The sequence below is a fragment of the Callorhinus ursinus genome, unplaced genomic scaffold, assembly GCF_003265705.2.
Source record: "Callorhinus ursinus isolate GAN/ISIS: 27379988/994484 unplaced genomic scaffold, GSC_fseal_2.0 scaffold14, whole genome shotgun sequence".
Taxonomy (NCBI): Eukaryota; Metazoa; Chordata; class Mammalia; order Carnivora; family Otariidae; genus Callorhinus; species Callorhinus ursinus.
Window position 1 is genome coordinate 13,132,347 of NW_027397076.1, and position 19,098 is coordinate 13,151,444.

A 19,098-nucleotide genomic window follows, 5' to 3' on the forward strand; every position below is an offset into this window, starting at 1 on the left:
ACTAATTATAAGAAGTTACAGACAAAAGCTACACACAGGTTTTAGTGTAAGTGAAGGACTTTTCACAGCAAATACTATGGAACGCAGCCCAAAGGAACTACGAAAACTTGGTCAATTGAAGTCCTGATGAAAGACCAATGCTAGTTGCTGTAGAATGATCAGTTTTAACATGGAAAGAATTTCACATCAAGATCCTTTCAAGCTGCACTGACCTATGAATTACTTAACTGTTAACCAACCATTCCCAGTATAACACTGGTAGCAACAAGGCTGACGTTTGTCCTCTCAGATATTAACAAACTTGTTTCTGTACATCTACTGTTCTTGCAAGTCTGGACAAAAACTCTGGAAAATTACATGTCCTCTTATAGAGGCTCTTCCTGGATGTCTTTATGATTTAACCAAGAGATAGGCCTCTTATTAATCCAAGTAATTCACCATCTAGCAAAGGGTTGGATTTATGCATGGTAATGAGGTGCTTTATCAAGTCCAACGGCAAGCTTTCCCCCTTCAGATTGTTCATAATTCAATAAATGCCAGGTACTGGACAACGTGCTGGGATAAATACGGGGATGAGAAAAACAGAGCAGGCCCAGAGGGAGCTTCCAGACTGAGGGCCGAGACAGATGCGAAACACATCATGACGCATCAGTGGGCAGGTACCTCTCACTCCCCGAGTCAAATGGATTCAAGGGTTTGGCAGAGGCTTTGGATAACAAGGGAGGCTGGGCTATCAACTCCATGTTCCCGAGTTTGGGATAATGAATATTAAGGAATAATGAGGGACACCAGTCCTATCTCTGGAAATAGAGATCTCAAACTGATTAGTACCTGTGTTTGGATAGTGAGAATCTGGAGAGGGAGAATTTGGAGAGGGTACACAGAGGAAACCTGTTAATAAATATGGCAGGGGCTCTGAAGGCCAGGACAGATGACTGGATGATGGTTAGAGCACCAGCCTGGGGGCCCAGCAAAGGCTGAGTCTTGGAGGATGGCCACCAACTAGCCAAGTAGAGTGAGCACAATCGATGGGAGTGGGGGCAGGAAAGGGAATTCTCAGGAGAAAGAAGAGCATTTGGAAAAGCCAAAGGGCACAGGACACCTGTGAGGAATGGAAGAAGAGCCAGGGTGGCCAGCCCCAATCACAGCATGCAACCTACATGGAGGATTTTGGTCTTTACCCTGGTCAAAGCCACTGGGAGATTTTAAGCTGAGGTGTGACACCGTCAGACCTGTGTTTAAAGGACCACTCTAGCTTGTGGGCAGACAAGGAACTGAAGAAGGCCAGAGGGAATGAGGGACCCCTCACACACAGCAGTGGAGGATGGAGAGCCTTTTCAAAGACTATAGAAAGGAGGGAAGAGGGACTGAACCTGGTGATCAAAATCTTATCTTGGCCTACTCAGCATCCAATCCAGAGACAGTCACTGGTGTCCCCAAGAATGAGGTGATTGTGGGCCATTAGAAATGAGTGATGCTTGCCACAAACCTTACAAAAAGGAGGAAATGAAGCACAGCAGTGAGTAGCAAGCTTCCCTCGAGTGTTCCTTATTCAACAAGGGGCCAGAATGGGATTGAAGGGGAAATTTATGGGGAACCCCTTTTCCCACCACAAAATACTTCGCTTAAATCGTTGTATATGCCTGAAAATTGTCTGTCTGGGGAGGACAGCATAAATTCACATCACATTTTCACAACTCTTAGAAGAATTCAAGTTCCTTACTCCAAAATAGTAGTACAACAGAACTTTTGACTTGAAAGGGATTATCCCAGCCTCTACACTTCAATCACTTCACCATCCAGCCAGAGAAACTGAGGTTCAGGAAGATTAAGAGATAGCCCCTCAACACAACTGGTTTTAAGGGAATCTGTTCTTTTCTGCAGCACACATATTACTTTGGGTTAGCTTATGCAGTATTAAATAATGCAGAAGGGATTTTTCCTCCTATGGTATTGCTGAGGAAATCCCCACATTCTAATGATTTGTTTTTAATCAAGCAGATTAAATAAAAATACTGCAGTATCTTATCAAGGTGTTCTGGGGTTTAATAACCTACATGGTAGAATCATGAAATTGCCATAATAAAAATAAATAACTAGGGAAAGTTTCAGGTGATGAAAATAATCTCTATTTGGAGGTAAGGGGTGGGGATTCCATGGATGTATACAAAAATATTGAGGATCTGTCCATTTCCATGTATGAAATTATACCTCAATTAGGAAAAAAAAGACATCAAGGGTCTCAGATTCATTGTTCTACTGTTTAAAGGATTCCTGACCTTAGTCTAAGAGAAGTCATGTTTTAGATAAGTGTGTTTTATACCTACCCCATCATTTCCATATTTATACATGGAAAATTAGGAATTATTCTTAGATATGGTAGCTTTAAAAATACTATGATACCATGTGCTTTAGAGTCTCTTTTTAGAGCAGGTAAGTTAATTTTAGTCTAACTCAAATTAGAATATATTAGTAAAACCATCATCTTAATTTCTTTTTTTTTAAGATTTTTTATTTATTTGAGAGAGAGAATGAGAGAGAGCCCATGAGAGAGGGGAGAGGGTCAGAGGGAGAAGCAGACTCCTCGCTGAGCAGGGAGCCCGATGTGGGACTCGATCGTGGGACTCGATCCTGGGACTCGATCCTGGGACTCCAGGATCATGACTGGAGGTGAAGGCAGTCGCTTAACCAACTGAGTCACCCAGGCGCCCATCATCTTAATTTCTTTAAAAATACACAAATAAGTCTCGAAGACAAATTATAAAATAATCCCACTTAATTCTATAATAATTTAATAATTACTTTCCAGGAAATACAAATTAAAACACATAATCGATGAGTTAATAATTGCTGGTGGCAATTCAAGCCAAATTACAATTTATTGAAATAACCAATTCAAGGTTTATTTTTAAACTGCTGACACATACGTTAAGTTTCCAGTAATGGATGAAAGGCCGTTTTTATTTTGGTTATAGGTAGGAGTCAAATTTCTGCAATTACTTAAAAGACTGAATGATCTACCATTTTTGAAGGCCTTTAGGATTCAGTAACAGAAGGTTACACACACACACACACACACACACACACACACACACACACACAAATAATTCCATTTACTGGGGCTGCACTTTAAGTGGCAAAACCAGAGTTTTGTGCCACAAAACCATAGTCTCTCTGCCACGATTTCAACCAAAAAGTTGGATGATCTTAATTCAAACTGGACATGGGCAATAGTCATCTTGAGCTGAAAAGCCATCGAAAACATCAGTTTCAAAGTTTGGAAACTCTCGGATATAAAATGAAACAGCAATAACTAAGAATTTTCACAATGTACAAGAGGCACCTTCCTCCCACCTTATAGTTAAAGTTCAAGACACATTTTCAGTTTAACCTAGCTTCTCTTTTTCATCATCTAACATTCTATTTTGATGTGTAGTGCCCTGGACTTCCTGTTACTACATCTTGATATTCTACTGCAAATCATGACTCATTCTTAAATCATAGAGAAACTCATCAAAATCCCAAATTTCACAGCACATATGAATTCAGTCTTCTACGAGGTCAGCATTCTTAGAACATTACTTGGAGCCACAGAGACAAAAACACTGAACAAGTCCATGTAAAAAATTATGTCAATCTACTGTTGAGTCAACACATTTATTAGATCAATAAATTCATGCTCCATGTGCAGTAATTTTGGTCTTGGTACTAGTTTTGAAAATGTGTTACATGGTATGTTAAGTAAAAATAAGTTACAAAACAAAGTATAGTGTGACTCCAATGAAAAGTTTTATGTATGTGTGTGCGTGTGTGTATGTGTGCACACACACATACACACATTCTAGAAGACTGAAAAAATACACACCAAAATGTTGACAGTGGGATTATGGGAAATGTTTATATTTTTCTTCGTGGTTTTCTGAATCTTCCTAACATGACTCACATTAATATTTTTTCAAAACAGAAAAAAACCTAGCTAACCTTTATAAAATATGGTCATGCTAGTGCAATCTCAAATAGGTTATAAATCAACCTACAAAGATAAAAGGGAGCTATGGATAACCAGGATATAAAAAGCTCTTGCCTGAAACATACAGAAAAATCTGACAGCAGCGGCGTCTTTCATTCAAATGGCCCGTGTGTGTGTGTGTGTGTGTGTGTGTGTGTGTGTGTAAGTAGGTGGGTAGGTGGGAGCAGGCCCTTAGGAGGAGGCAGAAGCCAGCTGCCTACACCCAGGGTGCAGTCAAAACAGAGAACCCACTGCTTTTAAAGTTTAATGAGGAAGCCCAGTTCTGGGGGACAGGGAGATGGCTGAATCATTCTCTAGGACTGCAAAGGAGCAAAGCCATTAATTCAGAAGCAATAATTCACCATCAGCGCCTCCCCCCCCCCCCCCCCCCCGCCAAAGAAAAGGACTCTACTCCAAGGAAGTCACATCCTTGGATAATTTTTTTTAGTTTTGGGTTTGTCAATAGGTAATGTTTTGTAACATTGGTGTTTTGAATCAGATAGATGTATAAACATAATTGGGTAGCACAAAGCACACAAAACCGAATATCTGACAACTAAGAAAGGAATATTTTAATTTATATGCACTGACTGGAAGGACTTTAAAACTGATTTCAGGAAAAGATTCAAGTTCCAAAAAGTTATTACAAATATAAATTTCAAAATATGATCTCAGAGTTACATTTACTGTATATTAGTGGTTTTAAATTATTAATTTTTTTAAATAAGAAGAGATCTTTAATAAATGTTTTAAGAAACTTCAAAATTCAAATGGGGTTGAAAAAAAAAATCGCTGCTCTCCCGTATCTGGACTATTGATATTCTAGTCTGAAAAGCATTAGTACCAAGTAAGTGAGGTTCAGAGATAGTCTATTTCAGCTCAAAAAGGTAAACCATCACAATTCATTATTTAAATGTCATTCTATGGCATATTACTGACCAAGAAGAAAGAGCGAGGGAGAGAAAATTCATGCACAGTGTTACATATGTGGCAGAAAAGTGCAACTGACAATTTGTAAATGTCCTATTCATTGAATGGATACAGGTAAAAGAGTCATCATCACATTAATGTAAATAAGAGTTTCTCACTGTGGGCACTACTGACATTTGGGGCTAGAAATTTATTGGGGGCGGGACTGTTCTGTACCTTGCTGGATGTGTAGCTGCATGCCTAACTCTCTACGGACTAGATGCCAAGAGCACCCCCTCTGGTTATGACAACCAAATGTCTCCAGATATTGCCAAATGTGACCTGGGGGACAAAATTACTCCCCAAAGTCTGTTCATCCAAACTGGTTTGTAGTTCACTCAAAGGGGCCTCTCCTGCAATCTGGAAAAATTTTTTTCTTATCTATTTGTTACAAGTGCTGGATCCTACCCACAGCTTTCAATGCAACAATTTATTGAGCATCTACTCTGTGCCAAGCACTGTGTTAGGGACATCCTGTACTCACGTCCACTGACTCACACCCTGGGTGGGCTGTTTTTAGAACATGCTTTGCCACCAGAAGAGAAATACCAACACCTCAAAACCCCTCGGGAGTATGTCCTTGCGGTGCCTGGGTTGCTCAGTCGGTTAAGCGTCTGCATTCGACTCAGGTCATGATCTCAAGGTCCTGGGATCGAGCCCAGCATCAGGCTCCCTGCTCAGCGAGGAGTCTGCTTCTCCCTCTGCCCTGCTCATGCTCGCTCACTCTCTCTCTCAAACAAATAAAATCTTAAAAAAAAAAAAGGAGTATGTCCTCCAGCAGCATGTCCTTGTCAATAAAGGAACCCCACAGTTCCAATCAGGTTCCTTAAAATTCTTTACCCTTTTAAGCAACTCTACACATTTCCAACATTTAAAAGTTTTAAAAGGGGGGGAGGGTAAGGCCATAAGGCCTTTGCTATATTTGGCACAGAAAGACCATCAGGGTTTTTGTAGGCAGGATCATTACTGGAAACTCTAAAATCACTTATGGACAGTCTTCTTCACTGTCTGACCCACATGCCCTCCTAACACAATTTGTAATTTTATAATCCCCATAAATGAAACTCATAACTGACCTATCCCAAATAAATGTGTGCCACAGACAGAGAAAAAGGGAGAGAGATCAGAGGGTATTTTGTTTGGCAATAAAGCAGTAAGGCTCAGAAATCGATTTGAGCTCATTAATAGATGCCTGGAACTCGCTTTAGTTTCTCACCTCCTCTGGCTCCCTCATCCCCCAGACCCCCTCCAACAAAGACACAAACACAGATGAGAGGGAATGGGGGTGTCTGAGCTGCTTGGGCAATAGAAACTTCACACTCACACACCCACACCCTATGCACAACCAGGAAAGAAAAACCTGTTAAGTCCGAAATCCAAAATGGCCCAAGTGACTTTAAAGTTTTCAAGATACTGCCCTGAAAAAGGTTGTCGGGCAGCTGCACCTCTAAGTAAATAAAGCGGTGACTTGTGTCCCTTTGCAGCGCACCCCCCCACCCCACCCCCACCGCACCCCCCCCCACCCCGGGGCTGACAGTGGTTGCACAAAACCCCTCCTGTGCCGAGCAGCGGAAACTCCTAATGAGATTAGTTGGTGTGTGTGCAGACATTACTTAGCAGTGACTAAAGGGGCTCTCTCTTCCTGCAGCAGCCAGTGGAAAATTCAGGGCACTTTTTCCCCCAGCAGCAGCAGAATCCCTGTAACCCTCTCCCCAGCCAACTCCAACAACAACTCAGCCTCCCCCAGCCCCCTTCTGGCTGGGGTGCTGGGGGGTAGTTAAAGACCGGCCAGGGGCTTCCAAAAGCGGGAGGGTAGGAGGGGGCCGGCGGGGAAGGGGCGGGGGACCCCTCGAACACTACAAAGGAAACTGTAAAAGGCACAAATACATAAACCTGAGAAGGAGCAAACCAGTTTCTTTGTGAGCTCCTCTAGTGAGTCATTTTCAAGATGCTGTCTGCTGCCAGTTTCAAAGCGGAAGCGCATGGCAATTAGTCTTGCCGTTTCCAGACAAGCCAGAAACTCTCCCGACACTCGTTTTTTTTTTTTTTCTAAAAAGCCCCTTTTGCAGTTTCTGAAATAACATTTCTTACTCCCACCCCCACCCGCCACCTAAATGCAGCTTGTCCTCAGGATGATTCGGTTCAGAAAAATATAACAAAACCGAGATCTCTTATTTGTCTTTTTTAACTCTCCAAAATTTTAATTCCTCCTCCCAAAAGTTACAGTAGCATTACAGGCCAACGCTCAGTTGCAAGCTTAAGAGCCCCTTCCTAAAGGGCTGAGGGCTCCAAGACCGTCTGCTGCCCGCCCGGTCCTTCGCCAAAATCGTGTCCAGTAAGGACTCCGCTGGCTTTTAAAGGTCCACCTGGGCGTGCGCCTGGGGGCGATGACCCGGGCGGGGGCGGGGGTGGGGGTGGGGGGGTCACCTGCCGAACGAGAAGGGACGCGGCCCCCAGCCCCGCGTCTTCGCTCCCCACGCCCTCGGCTTCCCCCTCCACCCTCATCCTCTCCCCGAATCGGAGCATCGGTGCCCACTGCCACCCCAGGGGAGTCCCGGCCCCAGCTGGAAGGTCGGCGGTGGTCCAGCATCCAGGCACGCAGCCTGCCCCGTCGCCGTCCCTCCCAGGGACCCTAAGTCTCACAGTGCCCTCCCCCCCCCCCCCCGCCCCCCCCCCCGAGCTGCAGCGCAGCCCCAGGGCAGGGTGCCGCCGGCGCAGGGTCGGACGCGGCGCGGAGCTCCGGCGGGGCCGGCGGCGCGGACGCTGGAGCATCCCCGCGGCGCCCCCTCCCCAGGGCCGCAGCCCACCCCGCGGCCCCCACCAGCCCCACCCCCACCAAGCTAAAGAAAAGAAAGAAAAAGCACCCCGACGAAACTTTGCAACTGTCCGAGCAACAGGCAGAAACCCTGCTACCTACCCAGATGTGGGGGAGCTTTCAAGATCCTTCTTCGGGGGAATTTCTAGGAGGAACCGGGCGAAAGCCCCCGACTTTCCATGCTGACAGGCGTCTGCAGACGGTCTGTTGCTCTTGTAATGAGATCCTGATTTTTCCCCCCTTTTTTTTTCTTTCTCTCGCTCCTCTTTTTTTTTCCTCTGGTGTGTGTGTGAGAGCAGGAAGTTGGAGCAGTCAGGCCGAGCCGGCTCACTTCCTTTACTGCATTATTCCCCAGGCGGTGTGCAGTCTGTGTAAACAGGCTTTTCCGCCCCGCGCCGCGCGCCCCGGCCGCGGCTGTGCGCCGGGGCTGGCCGCCGAGGCCCGCGCATACTCCGCCGCCCGCGCCCCGCGCGCTCGCCCCGCACCGCGCCGCGCCCCCGCCCGCCGCGCGCCCCGCTTCCTGCTCGGCCACCCCAGGGGAGGAGCCTCCGGACCCTCTGCGACTCCGGGCGGCCGCAGCCCCTCCCCAAGGCGGGGGGGGGGAGCTGCTCGGCCAGAAACCCAGAGAAGCGGCAGCCCCCACCCCCACCCCAACCCGGGGCGCGGGTGGCGACCCCGGGCGGCGGCGGACCCGGGGATCCCTCCTCTGCCCGCAGAGTCCCTGCGCGGGGCACTGAAGTGGGGTCGTGCCTTGCCCAGTTGGCCTGGGCGGGAAGGCCCGAAGCGGGGAGGCCGCTAGACTGGCTGTTTTCTGTTAGCTGGAATGGCTGAGTTGTGGGGCAGTGGGGCACGGAGAGTGGGGTGCAGCGTTAGATGGCTCTAGGCACAGGGCTGCTTTTATCGTGGGTGGGGACGTGACTGCTTAGGATGAGATGCTGGATGTGCAGAAAAGGAGGCACGGTTTCTGTCTGGGATTTAAAAAAAAAAAAAGCCAGAGCTCAGAGTAGGGGGGCCCACTATGGGGAAAAGAATGAGGAGCCATAAACTGGAAGCCAGGATTCGCCAGGAAGAGATCTTTCTGGCCATTCACTATGGCCTACCGCAGGCCCAACCTTTCCTGCCTTCTAAGGAGCTCCAGCGGGAAATGAGCAGCCACCCCGGGGCTGAGTGACTGAGGCTTCAGAAGGAGGCTCTGTGGTCGCAAGGCAGGACTACACAGCGCGACGTCCTTCGGGGATGGCCCACCCAGAGGACTCAATTGCCCTGAGGCTGAGGGGGCCTTTGGAAGGGCCCCTCACCCCCACCTCTGCTCCAACCCCAACTGCTCACCTTCCGGAACCCTCCATTTCTGTGCCTCCACGCCCTAGCCAGGCTGACCTATGGTTCTCAAACTTGAGTGTGCACCAGCATCACGTAGGGGGGCTTGTTAAAATACTGGTTGCCTGGGCCTCACCTGCCAGAATATCTGATTCAGTAGATCTGGGGCTGTTCTCAGGCGGGGTTTACTGTTTGGGATCACCTGGGGAGTGTTTTGAAGACTACTGGTCTCTATGCACAACCCAAACCAATCAAGTCAGATTCCCCATTTTGTTGTTTTGGGTTTTTTTTTTTAAGATTTTTTTATTAATTTATTTGACACAGAGTGAGAGAGCACAGCAGGAAGAGCTAGAGAGAGAGAAGCAGTTTCCCCCCTCCCCCCAGCAGAGAGCCCAGACATGAGGCTCTATCCGAGGACCCGCGGATCATGACCTGAACAGAAGGCAAATGCTTAACGGACTGCGGGCCCCCCCCCCAACATTTTGTTTTTTATTTTTGCAATTTTTTTCTAAAGATTATTTGCTCATGAATCTTTCACGTCTACTAAACTGTGGGTTTCTAAAGGGTAGGCATTGTACTTGACTCAAGTTTGTACCAGCTCTCCACCCCTAAGTGCCTGTCAGAGCACCTGAGGCATAGGACAGTCCATTTCCCAGCATTTGCTTCCTGGCTGGTATGGGTAGTTCACGGAGAAGTGGGAGGAGGCCTGCCAAATCCCTGAGAAGGGTGGGAAAGCATGAGGTATGAGAGCTGGGGGCAACGTAGGAGAGCAGAGAAGGAGAAGGTATGGGGAAAAGAGCTGTATATCAACCCCTGATTTTCTACAGCTAATTTTACACATTAGGAATTATCCTTGTAATCCCTCGCTGGCTTCCCTTGTCACTCGGGAGAGCTCACTCCGGGTCCCCGTGTGATCCAGTGATCTGTGGACCGGGAGAGTGTAAACTGACTTTATTAGCCTTCTCTGGGAGGAAAGAAAATCACACACACAATTGAGAACACCATGTTGCTTTATTTTAAAAAGTATATGCCAAAGCCAAACACAAGTATATTTTAAACCAGTGGCTTTCGTGATTTTCATTGTATTTTTTTGCAATAAATCTTTGTAGAATCCTAATATGTATGACAGAAAAGGTGTACATGTCTTCATCAGGCAGTTGGATTGTTTTGAGGAAACAGGCCCCTGTTTAAAGCACTCCCGAAACATTTATGGGCCCCCCCTAGGGTTTCTCTGGTCAAATGAAGGCCTCTTAAGTTTTCCTGGTGTTTGAGATTGTGCACACCACTGCTCCCAGCTCTCCACATGAATGAGTAATTCAGAGCTGACTCTGCTCTTCCTCCTGGCACAGGGAATAACTTTTACTTTTAGGTGTCTCCAGCGTCTGTCCTTTGCATTCTAAGGGAAAACTGCTGTCTTAGCTTGGACTGCTATAACAAACACCGTAGACTGAAGAGCTTAAATAACAGACCTTTATTTCTCATAGTCCTGGAGGACGGGAAGTCCAAGATCAAGGTGCCTGCGCATTTGGTGCTTGGCGAGAACCCTCTTCCTAGCATGGCCCTCTCTTGCTGTGTTCCCACACGGCCTTTTTTCACACACGTGTGGGTAGAGAGGGAGGAAGCAAACCCTCTGGTGTCTCTTCTCATAAGGACACTAATCCCACATGGGAGCTTCACCCTCATGACTTCATCTAAACCTAATGAACTCCCAAAGCCCCCACCTCCTAATACCATCACATTGGGGGTTAGGGCTTCAGTGTTCATTTTTGGGAGACACAAACTTTCAGGCCATAACAACTGCTATTTTTTTTCCCCATGCTTTCCTGCCCACTATCAAAAAGTAGCCAAGAGGTGTGGCATTTAGGATTGTATGATCCACACTCTTCTTTCTATGCTTTTGTTGTAAAATGAATGGGAGTTAAGACTGCATGGGCTGTGAGTAAGAATTCTTTAGGAGCCCTTTTGAGCAAGTAACAAGGCCCAGGCTCTTTCATTTCCACTGGCCAAGAGAGTGTTTGGCTCTCTCAGCTTTGATAAGAAGAGCTGAGATCTCAACAGAGATGGAGTTAGTAGCGTGATGTGTCGGAGGGTCCTGGGGCCCAGGGGAGGAGGGCCAGCCTAACCAAACCCTATGGATAAAAAGTGGAGAAGGGCTGGGTCTCCAGAAGAAAACAGAAGCCCTGGTTCCAGGAGAAGGGACGTATTAGTCAGCTTTTGCAGGGATACTACAATGTGACAAACAACCACAAGACCCAGTGACTTACAACAAATGGGTCTGGGTTGGCTGGGTTTTGGTCTGTTTCACATATCTTTTCATTCTGGGACCTGGGCTGAAGGAATAGATTTGACTCGAGACATACGGTTCTCTAGAAAGGCAGGAGCTCAAGAGAGGTGAGTGGAGACACATGACGCCTCTTAAACCTCTGCTTAGAATTCTCACCCCCTCACTTTGATTCACAATCCATTGGGGAAAGCAAGTCATATGGCCAAGTCCAAAGTCAGTGGGACTGGGGGAAGGACAGGGAGGGAAAGGAGAATTCTGAACAAATAATACAATCTACCACAAGAAAAAATGGATGCTGGATATACAAAAATAGCAAATCTGTCAGGTCCTTCATAATTTAACATTTCACAATGTATAACAGAATGGGATGCTATGAAAAGTAAAAAAATAAAATGTGGATGAGGAAACATAATTAGGGCAAGAGATAAAAACGAGTTTTAGAAAATATCAACTAAAATATTCTAGAATATAGCAGAACAAATCATATATAAAACTTATGAATCGATGGTATTAAACATGAATCGATAAATTTTGGAAGAAACTCAAAAGTGGTTTGCCATCACTACTTTGAAGACTGCATCAGTTATGGAGGAATATGGCGAGGGGCTGGGAATGGAGAGCCAAAGCCTGATGGGAAGACAGCCCGCTCAGGTGGAAAGTATACATTTCAAATCAGGAATTTGGGGATCCAGTCCCTTACCTCTGACTTGTTCTAGCTATGTGACTTGACTAGGTCCACTCACCTTCTTTGAGCTTGCATGAGCATCAGTTTTTACAGATTTTTACAGTGAATGCCAATGTTACATTAAAACAACATGTGTTATAGGCTAAGATTCAGACGTTCATGAACTTCATTTGAAAGAGTACTTAAAAGAATTTTATAGACTTGTAGGCAGACCCATGTGGGAGTCTGCTTTCCTCCTTTTGTGCTGTTAGAGGTCTTTCAGTGGGGACATTTGAGAAGCATTGATTTGGACCATCTTTTTTGCACTCAGACTGGCCACCCATTGGCGAGAGGTTGGCAAATTATAGCCCACAGGGTCTGCTGCCTGTTTCTGTATGACCTTTGAGTGAAGAAGAATTGACTTCTTTTAAAAGTTTTTAATTGTGGTAAACAAACAAACAAACAACAACAACATAACATTTACCACCTAAATCTTTCTTTTTTTTTCTCTTCTGAAGTGGTACATGCCACTTCCGCTAATATATTTCACTGGTCAAAGAAAGTCATCTGGCCAAGCGTAACATCAGTGGGATGGGACTGTAATGCCCCTACAGGGAAAGCATGGTAAGGAGGAACTACAAGGGGGCGCCTGGGTGGCTCAGTTGGTTGGGCGACTGCCTTGGGCTCAGGTCATGGTCCCGGAGTCCCGGGATCGAGTCCCACATCGGGCCCCCTGCTCAGCGGGGAGTCTGCTTCTCCCTCTGACCCTCTTCCCTTTCGTGCTCTCTGTCTCTCACTCTCTCGTTCTCAAATAAATAAATAAAATCTTTAAAAAAAAAGAGGAGGAACTACGAGGAAAGGATGATGAATGTTTTTACATTAGGATAACCTACCCAATAACTATTCAATGCTGTAAGTTTTAACTCACTCTTCCACTCTCACAAGTATTTAATGCTTTCTATGCTCCTTCAGCCTCCAATACTTCTTCTAATCCCATCCCACTCCCTGTTGATGACCTTGCATCCCATTTCACTGGAAAAAAAATCAAAACAATCAGAAGAGAAGTCCCAAGGGATCCCACCTACCTACCTACCTACCTACCTGCATTTGTAGCCATATATGCCACCTTCCCTTGGATTAACTTCCCACACTCCTACTTAAGGCTGACCCCTTCATTTGTCTACTACATCGTATTGCCTCCACCTTCTCAAATTCATTGCCCCAGCTACTCTTTTCTTACTTCCACATTGTCGGTTTCTACCCTGTACTGGATTGGTCCCATCAGCATGCCAACATGTAATTTTTCCAATCTTAAAAAAAACAAATTACCTTGACCTCATTTCCCCCATGATACTTCTCTATTTTGATTTCTCCTCTTTGAAAGGGCAGTTTATGCATGCCATCACTATGTTCTCCTTTTTAATTCTCTCCTGAACCCACTACCCTATTCATGTCTCAGTGACCTCAGTGTTGTTAAGCCAATAGCCAGTTCTCAGTCCTCACCTTCCTTGAGCCAGCAGCAGCCTGGAAATAATTTCTCCACTTGCCATTAGACAGCACACGTACCTGGTTTTCATTCTCTCTCTCTGACCACTGCTTCCCAGTGTTTTTGTGTTCTCCTTCCCCACTTCCCTGACTCCCCCCTTGGTGGAGTACTTTAGAAAGCAGTAATGGGTTTCCTTTCCTCTGTCTATATGCTCTCCTTTGGTAAGGTAATCCAGGCTTATGATTTTTAAGCACATTCTACTTGCTGCTCTCTCAAATGGATAACTTAAGCATGGACCCCTCCCATTAACTCCATCCTTGTAAATCCAGTGCCTATTTTATGTCACCAATTGGATTTCTGATAAGGATTTCTAATGTAACATGTCCTAAAATCATCTCAAAATTCCCCCAAACCTGCTCCTCTTATAGACTTTCTCATCTTAGTAAGTGGCAATTCTATTCATCCATGTGTCCCAGCCAAAACCCTTGTAGCTAATCTCGATTCTCCTCTTTCTTTCCTTCAGAATATCTGTGTGACCCATCCACAAATTCTGCTCGCTCTACCTTCAACAGATATTGAAAAAATTTGATCACTTCTTACCAGTTCTGCTGTTATCACTGAAATCCAAGTCACCCTTGTCTCTCTCATGGATCATTGCTATAGCCTCCTACTTGGTCTTCCTGTGCCATCTTGATCATTTCCAAGTACACAGTGTGGTAGCGTTCAGTGTGTTCCCGTTGTTACGTAACCAGTCTCTAAAACTTTTTCATCATGCAAAACTGAAACTGTAGATCCATTAAACATAGCTTCCCACAGCCTTTGCCCTAGCCCCTGGCAACCATCATTCTACATTCTGTTTCTATGAATTTGACTACTTTAGATACCTCATATAAGTGGAATCATACAGTATTTATCTTTTTGTGACTGGCTTATTTCCCTTAGCATAACGTCCTTGAGGTTCAGCCATTTGTATCATGTGACAGGATTTCCTTCCTTTTCAAGGCTGAATAATATTCCATTGTATGTAGATACCACTTTTTTAAAAACCATTATCTGTTGATGGACATTCGGGTTGCTTCCACCCCTTGGCTATCATGAATCATAAGAATTTACATTTTTAAACTGTTGAAAACATGGGGCGCCTAGGTGGCCCAGTTGGTTAAGTGTCTGCCTTCAGCTCAGGTCATGGTCCCAAGGTCCTGGGATCGAGCCTCACATCAGGCTCCCTGCTCCCCTGAGAGTCTAAGGTTGAGCATAGGATCCATATTTCTCCACCCAGGCATCCTCTCTCCCCATGAAACCCTTGTAAATGTTTTCGTCATCCTTTGCAGTCAGCTCAAACCCTGTCTCTTCCGAGAAGTCTTCCAAGACCCACCAGATGAAGTACATGGGCCATTTCTCCTAAACCCCCAGAGCATAGTGTTTGAACTTTATGGCTTAGCATTATTCATATGACTGTTGTCCCCTCCACACACATTCCACCTCTAGATCACCAATGCCTGCCAAAACATGTTAAATTGTTGTTGTTGTTGAATCAATCAATTCATCAGTAATGATATTTTGGTTGGATCACTCAATTTACTGATAATAAAAGGAATGATATACCATAAAGTTTTGTAAGTGATGTTGGACAGTACTGATTGAGATGTGAACCATCCCCAGAAGGGAAAACAATCAATGACTTTGGAAGGGCATTAAAACGGACTCCAAGCCTCAGATTTTTTTAATTTCAAAACTGATTGAAATTCATTAACCCTGTAACCTCCATACTCACCCCAAATTTCCACTGTACCAGCAGAGGGGAAGGGAGAATAAAACACAGCGTTCGGGTGTCACAACTCCACGAACTGTGAGTCACTGCTGTAATTTCCAGAATGAGTAGAGTGAGACACAGTCCTGACCTGCTGCTGGTCAAAATCGCTTCCTGCATGATAGAAATGTGATGTCCAGAAAGATGCAAATGGTCTTGGGCCTTTTCTTGTTCAGTGATACCCAGCTTTCCCGTGTAAACTACTGCTTTGGATTTTAAATGCGTCAATTGAGAACATAGGGTATTTGATCTCTTGTTTGGATCCGAGGTGTTGCATAAGCCTTGGTAGGAAGCTGCAGTCCTTCTTAGGCAGCATCAGACAGAGGAGGCCCAGGAAGGAACCACCTGGTGGGTAGGACGTCATGCTGTGCAGTAATGACCAAGATAGGTAAGCGGCTATTCAGGGGGTTTCAAAACTAACTCCTTAACGGTAGAAAAAGCTAAGAGGTTGATTATCACCTTTTAAAAATCCCTGAAACTCAAAAGAGAATAGTAATTTGATAGCAGCCAAGGAAGGCCTGGGGCCACAACCAGGCTTGCCAGAGATAATAGTAGAATAGGAGTCTTCAGCACATGTAGAAGCTCCTGGGCCAAGCACAATGATCCAATCCCTTCTCGAGGGGCCAGTTGCTTGGGTTGATAGGCTTTGTCTAGGGAGGCTGGAACCCCGTGAGGGTTTGGATACCAAATCAGAATAAATGGAATTGTTTCACGTGAAACTTCAGGATATTCTGAAACCAAGCACCTGCTCCCTTTGCGGCCCAGCACAGAGATGGGGAGAGGGCGTTTTCCCCACGTTGGCATTGAACCTGGTAATCTTTGCCGTCGTGAGGAAGCCCCTGAACAAGGGAGCCTGAGAATAAAGAACCCAGGCAAACATGCTCCTAAGACCCCTGTGGGACACCCTGATTCCCTCATGTCCAGTAGGAAAGAGAGAGGGAAGGTGTCACACTGGCAAGTATAGGAGAAAAACAGGAATACTTGGCCCAGCTCCTTCCTTCCTCCTCTTGGGATCCCGCTTGTCCCAAGAACACACGGTCTCTGTTCTCCATGCTGGGGGAGGACTGCAGTTTTCCATCTTGGCCTAGGTAGGTAAGTTTAATCTGGGAATGAGACAACATCTAGCCAGTTGTGCCTGTTCATGGAAGGTTCATCGTCCAGTTTAGCTTTTTCAGTAGTAAGACTGTATTTGGCTCTCCATCCACCTGGCTCCAATGTCTCTCTGAGTTGTTTCTGAAATGGGACCGGGAACAGAGGTGGTATTTATTGGGCTGGGGGTTTACCTGCCCAGCTCATGCACGACACCACTCTTGGAACTCTGAGCAATAGCTGGAGAATACTGTGTTTGCAGGGATGAGTTGCCACAGGAGCAGGCAGAGGTTAAACAATGTCATCAATGAGTCATCCTTGGTCCCAGGGGCCTCATGCGTCCCCACAAGTTGACGAGGCTCTGAACATACCCCAAAGATGGAGGAGAAGAAAAACGCCATTCTGCAGGCTGCTGTCTGGGAGCAGGCACCATGGTTTGAACGTAAAGGAAGCTGGGTGATGTCATGCTATTGAACTAGCTTTAAATTAATCCACTTCTGTAGGGCCCTGTGAGGGTTCTGAGGATCGAGGTTAGAGTGAAATGAAGGGGAGTAGCATCTCCTCCCTGGGAAATGTCAGTAAATACTCTTAACAAGGGGTGAGACTTGATAATATTACATCCATCCCCCTTCAGCCAGCCCCACAGCAACATATATGTGTTGAATAAATGCCATGGATACTCAGGGAGGAAAAATTGTTATTAGAAAATGTATATAATGCCTCAGTCCAGAAAGTACCATTGAATAGATGAACTCAATTGGCCCCTAATAGCACGAATCCTGTGTTATATTTGATACAACCTGAGGAGTAGAGATATTCAATCATCTAGCTCAAGGTCACACAGTAAATGAGGGACTGCAATTAAAATCCAGGTTTTCTGGTAAAAATCTAAATCCTTTCCACTTAATCTTCGCTGTGTTACAACAGAGGACCACAGTACCTAAAGAAAAGGAGCCCAGGAAGGAGAGGCAGGGAAACCACTGGAAGTGCAGGTTCTCCCACCAACTTGTCTTTCCACCTTCCTTAGATTCAGCCCCTTCCCCTGGAAAACCATGAACTGAGTGCATTGGAGCAGAAAGTGTCTAAGACTCTAACATGCTGTGAAGGTCCTGCATGGTTCTTAGCATTAGCTCACCTCCCATCTCAGTAACTCAAAGCAATTCTGCTTCAGAAGCCCATGCACAGGATCCGCTCAGGGGAAGACAGGGGCATTTCCATCTGCCACCTAGAGCAACAAATGGAAAACTTTCACTCCAACCTACGGTAGGAAATTAAGTTTATATTTGAACCCAATGCACACATACATGGACTTGAAACAGGTTTCAGAAAACAATTTTTTTTACTTCTTTTCTAGTGTTTACTGCATGATACTTTCTGATATTTTCTATTCTATTTGTTTAGCAAATGTTGGTTGTCACCCACCAATTTGATCTTATGAGCCATGACACACAGATTGGAAAGCTGAAAATTGAGAGGTGGTGGTGGTGGGACAGAGCATGGGAAGACAGGATCACAGAGGCCAGAGAGGGCAACTAGGAAAATTGGCTGTCATGCCAAGGGAAAGTATGTGGCTGCGTGAGTGTGACTCAGTGTCCTTCTAAACATCTCCTCATGCTTTCACATATGCCTTCTGTCTCCCCAGGCACCTTCCCACCTCTGTCATGAAGGTATCTTCCCCAAATGCAATATTTAAAGGGTACTTTTGAATGCCCTAGCTTGGTTTATCACTGGCTTATGAGCTGGTCAGTCAACAAGTTGCTTGAGGAGCACTCGCTTGTGTACGTTGCAGGCTGCTATCCTTTTCATGGTGGGACATGTGATATTTTAAGGGGGCAGCGCATGACATGGCCAGGGGTTCACCAGGTAAAGGCTGATTTAGCTAGTGCTCTGTGGATAGCATCACCCTGGTGATGGTCTGAGCCTGAGCTAGCAGGGGGAGAAAGTGGGTCTATACTTCTGAGTGTGGCCCTTTGGTCTTGGGCCTCACCACACAAGGCCTCCTACATAGCTCAGATGGTATCACCAAATCATCTTACTTATGCAGTAACAGAGACAGCCAGACAAAATTGATAGAAGGCATTCATCACACATCCTTAAATTTCCATCCTGTCCTCCAACTACACAGCTTAAAGTGCACTAATACTTTTGTGGGTCCCTAATTTATATCTTGCTAGCACAATATTATTGCATTGTGTTTTCTTTGTAAAAATTAGTCCAAGGCAAACAATTAAAATACACCACAAGTTTTATAACTATCTTTCAGCATTTGTTCAATTTGTAATATACCCAGAACATCAAAAAATAGTCGTGGCCTATGCCTTTCTCAACTTTGAGGGGCCCCACCTGCAGGGAAGATCAGATTTTTGGTGACACAATTTTCTTGGTATATCTGCAAGTGAATTCACTTATAATAGAGAACATTTCCTTTCTCAGAGTGACTGAAAGGCTTGTCTCTCCTGCCAGAGAACCCCCTCAGTAACCAGAAAGCCAAATTAACATTTGAGAATTTGTTGCTTGGTGATCCACAATAAAAGCACCATGAAGTGAATATCTTATCATAGAGGGTGCTCGCTGGTAACCAGAAAACACCCATTTCCCAAATACATTGCCCCAACTCTACATTCTGCTGGACAGTCAGGCCAAAGATGGCCTTTC

The 19,098-nt window shown here is 45.5% G+C and overlaps 1 protein-coding gene across 2 annotated transcripts in view; it reads right to left on the reverse strand.

Moving 5' to 3' along the window:
• Window positions 1-8,269, reverse strand: part of ELK3 (ETS transcription factor ELK3) — a 68,939-nt gene extending 60,670 nt beyond the window's left edge. Inside the window, exon 1 of one of the 2 annotated variants that reach the window (XM_073900471.1) lies at window positions 7,896-8,269. The gene's annotated coding sequence lies outside the window, so the exon portion shown is untranslated. The remainder of the gene's footprint in view (window positions 1-7,895) is intronic. The other variant, XM_025881330.2, reaches the window with a different exon arrangement.
• Window positions 8,270-19,098: the final 10,829 nt, after the last annotated feature.